This window comes from Nanorana parkeri, unplaced genomic scaffold, assembly GCF_000935625.1.
Source record: "Nanorana parkeri isolate BGI_ZX_2015 unplaced genomic scaffold, ASM93562v1 scaffold616, whole genome shotgun sequence".
Classification (NCBI taxonomy): domain Eukaryota; kingdom Metazoa; phylum Chordata; class Amphibia; order Anura; family Dicroglossidae; genus Nanorana; species Nanorana parkeri.
Window position 1 is genome coordinate 707,939 of NW_017306884.1, and position 9,932 is coordinate 717,870.

Here is a 9,932-nt window from a genome sequence, read left to right on the forward strand (position 1 = left end):
TTCTTTCCTAGCAAGAAGGGAGTAAAAATCTCCCCAATGGGGACCAGACCAGGACCAAAGGTTTTAACCCCTTCCAAGTCTGTTCAAAGCAAAAAAAAGTTTTTGTCAGTATTGGGCTATAAATATTAGTTTAAATTGGGCATAAGAGAAACAAAGGTAGTTTTTTTTTTTTAGCACCAACATATCTACATACAAAGCCAACCTCCTTTTTTATTTTTGGATAGTGTGAATATTTAAAACCCCTTTCTGCTATTTCTTGCTGTCTGTGTCTTCTTGGAGAGATAGCCCTTCATTTCCTATCCCAGAGAAACAATAGAAAGTGAGGTGAAACCCCCCTCTTAGACAGTTATCACCAGAATAGTTGTCCCCATTTGAAGATTTTTCCTTACCTCCTGTTTGAATGGCAACTGTAAAGTTGGACAACGGTCACCATGTCAAATAGGGAGGATTATTCACCAAAGAGTGGACATAAACAGCAATAAACACTCAAAGAGGTCTTAACACTAACCTATTCTATCCATAAGTTTAAAAAAATGATGACCGACTTTCTTTTTTAATATGAATCGTCCAATGTCAGGAAACCTGTCATGAAAATTGGCAATTGCCTGGCTGTCATGCTGACCCTCTTGGGCCATCGACCCAGCAGCAATATCAAGATAAGGATTTGAGACTTTTTGCTGACTAACCTGTTCTGCAACCTTGTCCAGAATTTAAAATATACATATTGACTTACAAGGTATTAAATGTAGTGGGTCAGTGATAGTTAGACAGCCTGAATTTCCAGTAGCAGCTCAGGAAAGGTACATCCTCTTTCATATCTAGGTAACTTTAAAATATTCTGTTATCACAATACAGCATGTTGCACAGATATAACCTTTGAAAAAAAATGCACATTTATTTATATGCACTCCCCAGTGGAATACATAGATAAATGAAACACATATGCAGCAGAAAATCATTAAAATTCATTTTCTAAAATGATCCAGACTAATATAATCAGACTCCCGCGCTGTCAACGTATGCATCTGCAAAGCATACATGATGAGAGGAAATTGATGCATCTCTACAATTAATATATCAGAAATAGAATTTGCAGTATTTGTGCAAAAGCCTACCTACAACAAATAAGATACCAATTAATTTAACCGACATAATTCAACAGTTTTAGTATGTTAATTGAAAGTCACTTTGAATTAGTCTCTTCCTCTGCATGTTGATTATTGCTATATGGATTTGTAATTCTACTTTTGGAACACTACAAAGCCACAAATAAAATAACTGCTTAAAGTGACTGTCAGCACAGGGTCACATATAACCAAAACTACTCCTTCTTAAAGACAAAGGAATATATGTACATTTTCAGTAGCCTCATGCTCCCCTACTACATGCTGTGGTTTCTCCTTCAGGCTTATATGCTACCACAAGATGTACTGTCAGGCAGGAGGATTCACTGTGTGCAACCAAGGAAACAGATATTCCACCTATCCAACCAGTCAAGTACTAGCAGCAGCCATGTAGCAATGAGAAAGCAGCATATGCAGACATAGGCCCCCGGAAAGAAAATACTCCCTCTTCTTATAGCTGGTATGGTTTTGGCTTGAAGTGACCCAGTCACTAAGCATCTTTGGGTCTACAAAAAAAGTGTCAAAAAGCCCTGTAAAAGAAGACTGTTAATACTCACCTGTCCAGTTGTTTGTTCCTCACATATTTGCTCTTTTGAAGAGCTATGGCCTCAGACATAATCTTTACACCTGACACTTCTGGGAGTGGTGAATCCCTGGTAACCTGCTGGCCCCTACCTTACTACAGGACACAGAAGCGACATGTTCGGTTGATGGAACCAAAGCCACAACCTGTGTTTTGCCTATCTAGGTCCCTTCAACTGCTTATACTTAGCATGAAGACCTGTGAAAGCATCATGTCCCAGCTGAGGACTCTCTTGATGCCCCTATGTGACCACACTGAATACTTAAGCGGCCAATCATGATACCTGGGAGTACTTGTGTTGTACTTCACTTACCCATGCTAGGTGGCACGGGATTGGAGGGAAGTATAAGCAGCAGCAGCAGGGGCTACGATTAAAGTGAACACTGCCTGGGCAAAAATGCAGCTTAACTTTTAAAGGAGAACTATGGGGTCAGTGTTTTTCCCCATAGTTCTCCTTAGGGTAACGGGAGGACACAAACTAGTGTCCTCCCGTTACCCTAAGCTCAGTATACCGCGAGCTACATGTTGCGGTATACTGAGACCGCAGCCAGAGCGGATCCCGACATGGACGTCGGGATCTGCCCAGCTGCGTGAGTCAGCTGGCCCGCCCCCTCCCCCGTCCATTCCGCCAGTCAGCGCTGGCAGATCGGAGCGGGGAGAAAGGAATCCAGCCCCTCCCCCTGTCACGGCAGAGAGCCGTGACAGGATCGAGAGGTGAGCGAACCCGGTATGTGTTCGCTCACCTCCCGATCTACTGAGCCGACCTGTGACAGTCTCATTGTCACAGGTTGGCTAGAACTATGAGGTGAGTGGAAATCACTCATCTCATAGTTCTCCTTTAAGGCAAAATTCGGGACATTTTTGTTATTAACCCTTGCAGTGGGATTAGGTTACATAGTTACATAGTTACATAGTATTTGAGGTTGAATAAAGACATTAGTCCATCAAGTCCAACCTATTAGGATCTCATTCTAGGAGTACCCGTACCCCTGTATATTACGGTCCCTTAAGAAATCGTCCAAAAAAGTTAAAAATAAAAGTTAGACTCACCCGAAGCTCCAAGCTGGCTTCCTCTTGGACCAGTTCTTCCAACGTCTCTCCCCTCCTCTGCAGCGGTATAAGGTCCCGTAAATCATCACGTCTATACACAGTGTATAGAAGTGATTACGCTTTCCAATACTGCAGGGAGGAGGAGAAAGGCTGGAGGGAGCACTGTAACAGCTGGCTGGCTCACAGCTTCAGTTGAGTATAATTTTGTTTTTTTTAGCACCTAGACACAAACAAGCAACTAACCCTTGCAGTGCAGGGGTAGCCCCACTGCAAGGGTTAATAAAAAAAATTCCTGGAGTTCTTTAACTCTATTCTCATATGGACTTCATACACAATCTATTAAACATATCACTTATTATCTTGATTATCCCACTCTCATCCTTATTACTGTTACTCAGAGATCTACCATCTGTTCCAGACAGCAAGGCATTGAAAGCAGATATACTATAAGACAGCCGTTTGATGATGTTTTTTTTTTCTTTTATACATGCATAGGTCATGTCAAATTAAACCCCATTTTGTCCTTTTAAAAAACGGTATATAATATGTGTAGGTGCAATCATAATGAATGAGGAAGATTCAAATTAAGGTTAAACATAAATATAGCAAAAATGGCAAAATCGTCCGAGTCCCCAGGAACGAAAACATTTTCTGAAGCTGTGTCACTAAGGGGTTAAAATAAAAGGAGTCAATAAAAGCAACTTTGATGTTCTTCCTAGCTATTAAGCTATTGATTCTATACAAGTGTAACAGTGAGGAATTAGAGGACACTTACGAATTGCAAATTAGAATGTAATCTAAAACCAAGCAAGCTCAGGTTATTCGCTCTGCTGAGTGACTTGTTTGGGTGTCTCTATGGAAAAACATTGTGTCATCAAACTGTCAGGTACACCGTATACTCAGAAATGTTACATATAACCAGTCCAATTCTGGTTTTCACTGTGCATGGTGTTAGCAATTACTTGCACAATAAAATAGCAGTGGTTACTAAGCCATATCTGGGATACATTAAACGCAATATTATCCAAGCATAATTCTTGACTTAGTTTCTATCCACCTAGGAGTTTTGGGTGTAAGCACCACATTTACTTCTTCCACAGTGTCATGTTGCATTCTCCATAATACAAAATAAATTACAACCTATCAGGCAGAGTGGAAACCTCTATAATGACCATTGCAGGTTCACCGACCCTGGAACTCAAGCATAGATATCTTAATAATAAAGTCCTTGAGAAGGAAAAAAAATGTTCAGGTGGATTACAGTGGACATGATCTAAAACGTGAGGATTTGCTATCTTATAAAGAATATCTAGAAAACTTAATGAAGCTAAAAATCTATCTTTACCAGGAATTCCTTCTGAAAAATAGAACTGCAATTCCTATCTCTTAAGCCACATAGCTGTATATCTGCAGTGTGAATTCATCTAAGGCACTACTGTCTCTGACTGCTAGTCTCAGGAGATTTGCAGTGAGATTTGGTGATGTCACTACTGTGCTGCTCACTGTTCTCCTTGATGTGACAAATCTGTATTGCACGGATTTCCCTTTTTCCTGCTTAATTAATTCTTAATCTGCACTTTCTGCACCTCCCCTGCTGCCTCTTGATTATTACTCTGGCAGTTAACAGATCACCAGTCATTGGGGGGGAGAGCAGCTCTGACATGAGGAAGCAAAGCCCTGTCTCTACTAAAATATCCGCCCCCATTCAGTGAAACAGTGTAGACAAAGGCGCGGGAAATCAGAAATGGAGAAAAGATGAGCTGCAGGAAAACCACAGTCAATACTGGTGACTAGCCCTTTGCCTTCTGCCTGCATTTTTGGGGCACAGCTTTGCACAGTTCAAGCTTCAACTAAAAAAACAAATATCAGTTTAAAGTAGCCACCTTCTAAATCATAACTAAAACATTTATTTATTTACTTGACCAAGGATAATAAAATCAAACTTGAAAAAGACTACCTTGTTATAAACAAGGCACCTCTTGGTTTCTTCTTGCTGATACACCAATTCATATCTATTAAGACCCAGCTTTGTATACAGGCCATGCACACTACTGCATAGGGTGGCAAATTTTATGGAGAGCAAGCCATATTCCTGGCTTCAGAGTGTAATCAATCTGTGGAGATCTATTAATAAGTAGTAATCATTACATTTTAAATAGTAGCACTAATCAGCCAATGAGGGAAATTCCCTGCCCGCAGCTGCATGTAACCAAACGGGTGGGATGCTGTCACACCACTGACCTATATTTGGTTAATGACACTGACCTGATATGGCAATATGCCCATATAAGGTCACTGATGTCACCAAAAGCCTCACGCCCCTTTGTTTATGTGCAGCTGATTGGAGAGGTGGTCTCATTTCCCTTCTGGGTTTCGAGGAGCTCAGGTTTGGACCAAGTATGGTCTGAATCTAAGCCCATCCCTACCAAGGATCAGTGATAACTCATGTACTAGCTCTACACTAGTAATTGGCAAGTTCCTAATTTTGACTAGTAGGAAGTAATAAACTGTCATTTGAAGGATAATTGCCAATTGCTTAAACCGCCTTCAGTTAAGGTTGGCATTAATTATATTGTTAATTACTGCCAACTTTAAGAGTATAAGGTTCATTATTAAGCAAGGACTGGTTGCAAATTTTCTGTTGAAAGAAACAGTAAAACTAGGGATGCACCGATACATCAGCCACCGTAACATAGCGTCCAAAAGTGCAATTTTTTGGCTGAAATAGCTGGACGCTGCTCCAGCAGGGAGGAGAGAAACTGTTTCAGGAGGCCGAGCAGTGCAGGAGGAGAGCGATGTGAGCGGCCGGCGTCTCTCCTCCCCGCCCTACTTAGCCTCCTGTCACAGAGTAGTTGAGCAGCAGTGTGGGCAGAGACAGCCATAGCTGTCACAGGAGGCTGAGCTCTCCTCCCGCACTGCCCCACCCAGCCTCCTGTGACAGCGGGTCAGGGTGGAGAGCAGGTACAAACACTCAGTGATTGCTGAGTGTTTGTAAATAATTGAGGACAGAGTATGTTTACTGTGTCCTCAATTATGAGTGAATGGTAAGTGATCTACATTTCCACAAGTTATGAATGAACAGGAACACTCAGTATAGAGGATTCCTGTTCATTTATAACAGGGGCTGCAGAAAGAGATTGAGGACTTCATGTCCTCAATCTCTTTTTCTATTTTAAAAGGGAAATATCAGGGGTCTGTTTAGACCCTTAATATTTCCCCTCGCCCCTAAAGGTAAAGTAAAAAATAAAAATATTTAATAAAAATGAATAAATAAAATATACAAAAATCATAAAAAAATAAAAATAAAATATTTTTAAAAATTTGAAAAAGTTAGAATAAAAAACATTTTCAGTTTCGGCCTGACATGAGTTTTCATTTCGTTTTTTTTTCGGTTTTGAAGTTTTCATTTCAGTGCACCTCTAAATAAAACCATTAGAGATTTGTGCTAGCAGCGGAAGCAAATGTCTGACTGTTAGCTATGTGTATCTGCAGTAGATGTATATTAACAAACAAGCTACATATGCCATTCTATATACAACAAGAAAATGTATAGAGTGAATATATTTATTAAATGTCAGTACAAAATAAGCAGCTCTTAAAACTGTGGATAAACATTTACCGGATTTGACCTTCATATTTTGTTTTAATTTCTAGAGGCAACATTGTAGCCAGGATTTATGGTAAAGGTGACTTCTGATATAAAACTGCCTGGTATGATATATTTAGACTAAAATTAATTGTTTAAGGTCACAAAGAACAAGACTTATTTTTAAACAGACAATTAAAGCTCTCTACTTGCTTCCTTCAGACAAAACTCCAGCACATACAGTAAAATCATCAGATGGTAGTCTGGATACTACCCAGCAAGCTATAGCAATCTATTTAATTAGTCATTCTTTTATTTTACATATATCAGTTATTTATTGTTCCAATTCTGTATTAGTTCTGTGTAGTTAAAGTGACACTAAACTCAGGTGTTAAATCTTAAAAATGCATTCATGTACCTTAACTATTCATAAAAATGTATCTTATCTGTGTATCACTCAGCTGTAGATCCTCAAATCATCTCTGAATTCATGCTGATTCTGTCTTTCCTTCTGCAGGGTGACTACTTTGGTTCCCCATGGTCCCTATGTGTGCTGTAAAGTAGCCACCGCCCTAAATGTGTTCCCGTGATGGATTATAATCTCAATACAAATTAGTAAACTAAACCATCATGGGAGCGAGCTTGGAGCGGTGACTACTTTACAACACACACTGGGACCATGGGGAACAAAAGTAGCCACCCTCCAGAAGGAAGGACAGTGTCAGCACCAATTCAGAGATGATTTGAGGATCTTCAGCCAAATGATACCCAAATAAGATACATTTTTATTAATAGTTAGGGTACCTGAAAGCATTTTTAAGATTTAACTCCTGAGTTTAGTGTCACTTTAAAAAAAAGATATCTGAGATTGTACCAAAGGTAATTTAGCCAAAGCTGACATGTGGCTCACAAATTGCAAGTGGTAGATAAGATCCCCACCTGTATTCCCATTTAGTAATTTAAAATCTTCCCATTTTACAAAAAAGGTCCAGAGTTATTTGCAGGTTAATTACTAACAAGTAAAACTATTCCTGCTATACATCAGTATTACAATTTTACTCAATAAAATATGCAGCCTTTTCAGAAGGTAGAAGCCTAAAGCTAACCATACACAGTTAGATTTTTCTTGCTCAGCCCTGCAGTCTTAACAAGAGAAATCACCCAATTCCGCCATCCAGAATGGATGAAGTAATCTCTCGCATTCAAACAGACGACACCTGCAGCTGTTTGAATACCCGAACAGCGACTGGATCTGACAAGATGCAGTCACTATTCGGCCAAGAGTTTTCCACCTGTTTCCTCCAATTTCATCATTAAAGTTTGTCAAGCAGGGTAGTGCCTAGCTTGGGCAGGAATTGGGCAATGCCAGCATTGGGCATTGCCAGCTTGAAATGTCCATCATTTTACCTATTAGCGCACCACTAGAATTTAAAGCACTCCTGAAGCAACATGTTAGCTGTTCCTGCAAACCGTAGATAACTATGGAGCAGGTTCCTTGGTTGGAACTACCATAAACAGAGATCATTTCTAAATGACTAATCACTGGTGGGGAAGTGTGGGAAGTGGGGAAGGGTTAGAACATCGGTCAGGTTTTGTTTTCTATTGATGTATACACTGAGTGGCCAGATTATTATGACCACACCATCAGTACTTTGTTGGGCCACAAGATGACTCCACGAGATGACTTCGTTGGGCCACCTCATGACTCCACGAGATGTTGAAAGGTGATGCACCCTACTGGGAAGATTCACAAGCACTTTCTTCCCTGTTTACAAGTGAGGGTAAATAAAAAAAATGATACAGTTGTCACTGGTGAGGGGACATTTCCCAAACCGTTTTGCTGACAACTGGGACATTCCCTTGCTTTGAGGAGACTTCTCTCTGGGATAGGAAGGGAGGGACAGTCCCACCAATGAGGACACAGATAGCAATAAAAACCCTTCCCCAATCTTCTTAAAGCTAAAATAAACTTATTGGCCAAAGTTTCACATTTACAGTGGGGAAAATACAAGTAAACAATGGGCTTCCTGCGGAATTAAAAATAAAACATAAGTGTTTCCCTCAGTTAAGTACACATCCTAACATCTAATTTAAGAATAATGAGTGCTTGCCAAATAGTTACCTTTCAAGGACATGTTTTATTATATTCCATTAACAAACTTTACCTAAATACTGCAAAAGGCATTCTAACACTTCTCATTAGGGCCAGGAAGACCTTTGTACGACATGTATTCTATTTTAGGGTCAGCTTTCTCCTTATAAAAATGTGCTTAGCCAATAACAGAAGACAAGCAACAATACAGACACCTAAATTAAACTACAAATGACTTTGGCATGGGGAACATGTTCTTCTATTGGTTTCCTTTAGCAAGGGTTATATTGTGTTGTAGTCTATGAAACGGGAGGTGGAAAAATGCAGGTCAAGAATAATATTTAGCAAGCACACAGTGATTAAAAATAAGTATGGTTTAGGTGTTTTCTACATTGGACTAAATTAAATATAATCACAAGCTCAGTTTACTATTTATTTGCCATGGTGTTTGGACCCACTACTGCAACAATGTTTTTTTGAACTGCAGCAACATCATCATAATGGTCTTCACTATGCCTTTGCATGTTCTTTGGGACATGCCACATTTAAGATGCTTCCACTATGTCCAAGGCAGTAGAAAGTGACCCCCTTCCAAGGCAATGACAGATTGTGGGGGCTGCTCTATGCTCTAATGCCAATGAGGGCACAAGAATAGCTGAAGGTGAGTCAAGTATTACATCTATCTTGTTATCTGCTTGTGTGGTGCTACAAAGACTTGTGAAATAAGTATATTTTGTGAAATCAACACAGTAGAAAAATGAACCAAGTGGAAAAATGACTCACAGACAAGGCTCTCTGTATTACATATAGGCATATAAACCATGGAAATAGATGATAGTAGGACAAGCATGTAAGGACATTATGAGCTGCTCCAAGAGTCGACAATGCTTCCATCAGCACTGTACATTATTTACAGTAAATGCAGCAAAATATGACCACTTTGTACAGAACAAAAGACATTTAATACTCAGTGATTACTTTTATTAGACTAAACAATATTCATACATAGCATCATTGAAATTCTACACTAAGATGATAGGTGACTTGCAAATTTTCATCCTAGCTTTTATTATTATAGAATCAGATTGAGTACAAATTGGAGATTCAGTCTGCATAATCATATAAACATGAATATATCCAACCACTAATCCGGTTGTGTATGAGTAATGGTTCATTTAAAGTCAAAGTCTAATTTTGTTGATAAAAATAAAGCTTTCTCTTGGTCATTTATATACAGTATATTGAAACAATATTAGCAAACCTTGTTGCAGAGTCTTACTTGCTTAAAAAAGCTACCCATATCAAACAAAGGTAAATTACCCTCACTTCCTATCCCAGTAATCTCCTATGAGTCTGAATGCAACATATGGTCACTGTAAGCTTGCTACAGTACATTTGTAATGGTTTACTATAGTTCATGAATTGGGTATGTAAGCTTAAACTGCAATGAAAAGAAATATATATAGAGCGATATCTCTCTCTCTCTATATATATATA

General features: G+C 39.2%; 1 protein-coding gene across 3 annotated transcripts in view; it reads right to left on the reverse strand.

Moving 5' to 3' along the window:
• EEPD1 (endonuclease/exonuclease/phosphatase family domain containing 1) overlaps positions 1–9,932 on the reverse strand; it is a 121,580-nt gene that overhangs the window by 16,942 nt on the left and 94,706 nt on the right. The gene's annotated exons all lie outside the window — the stretch shown is intronic.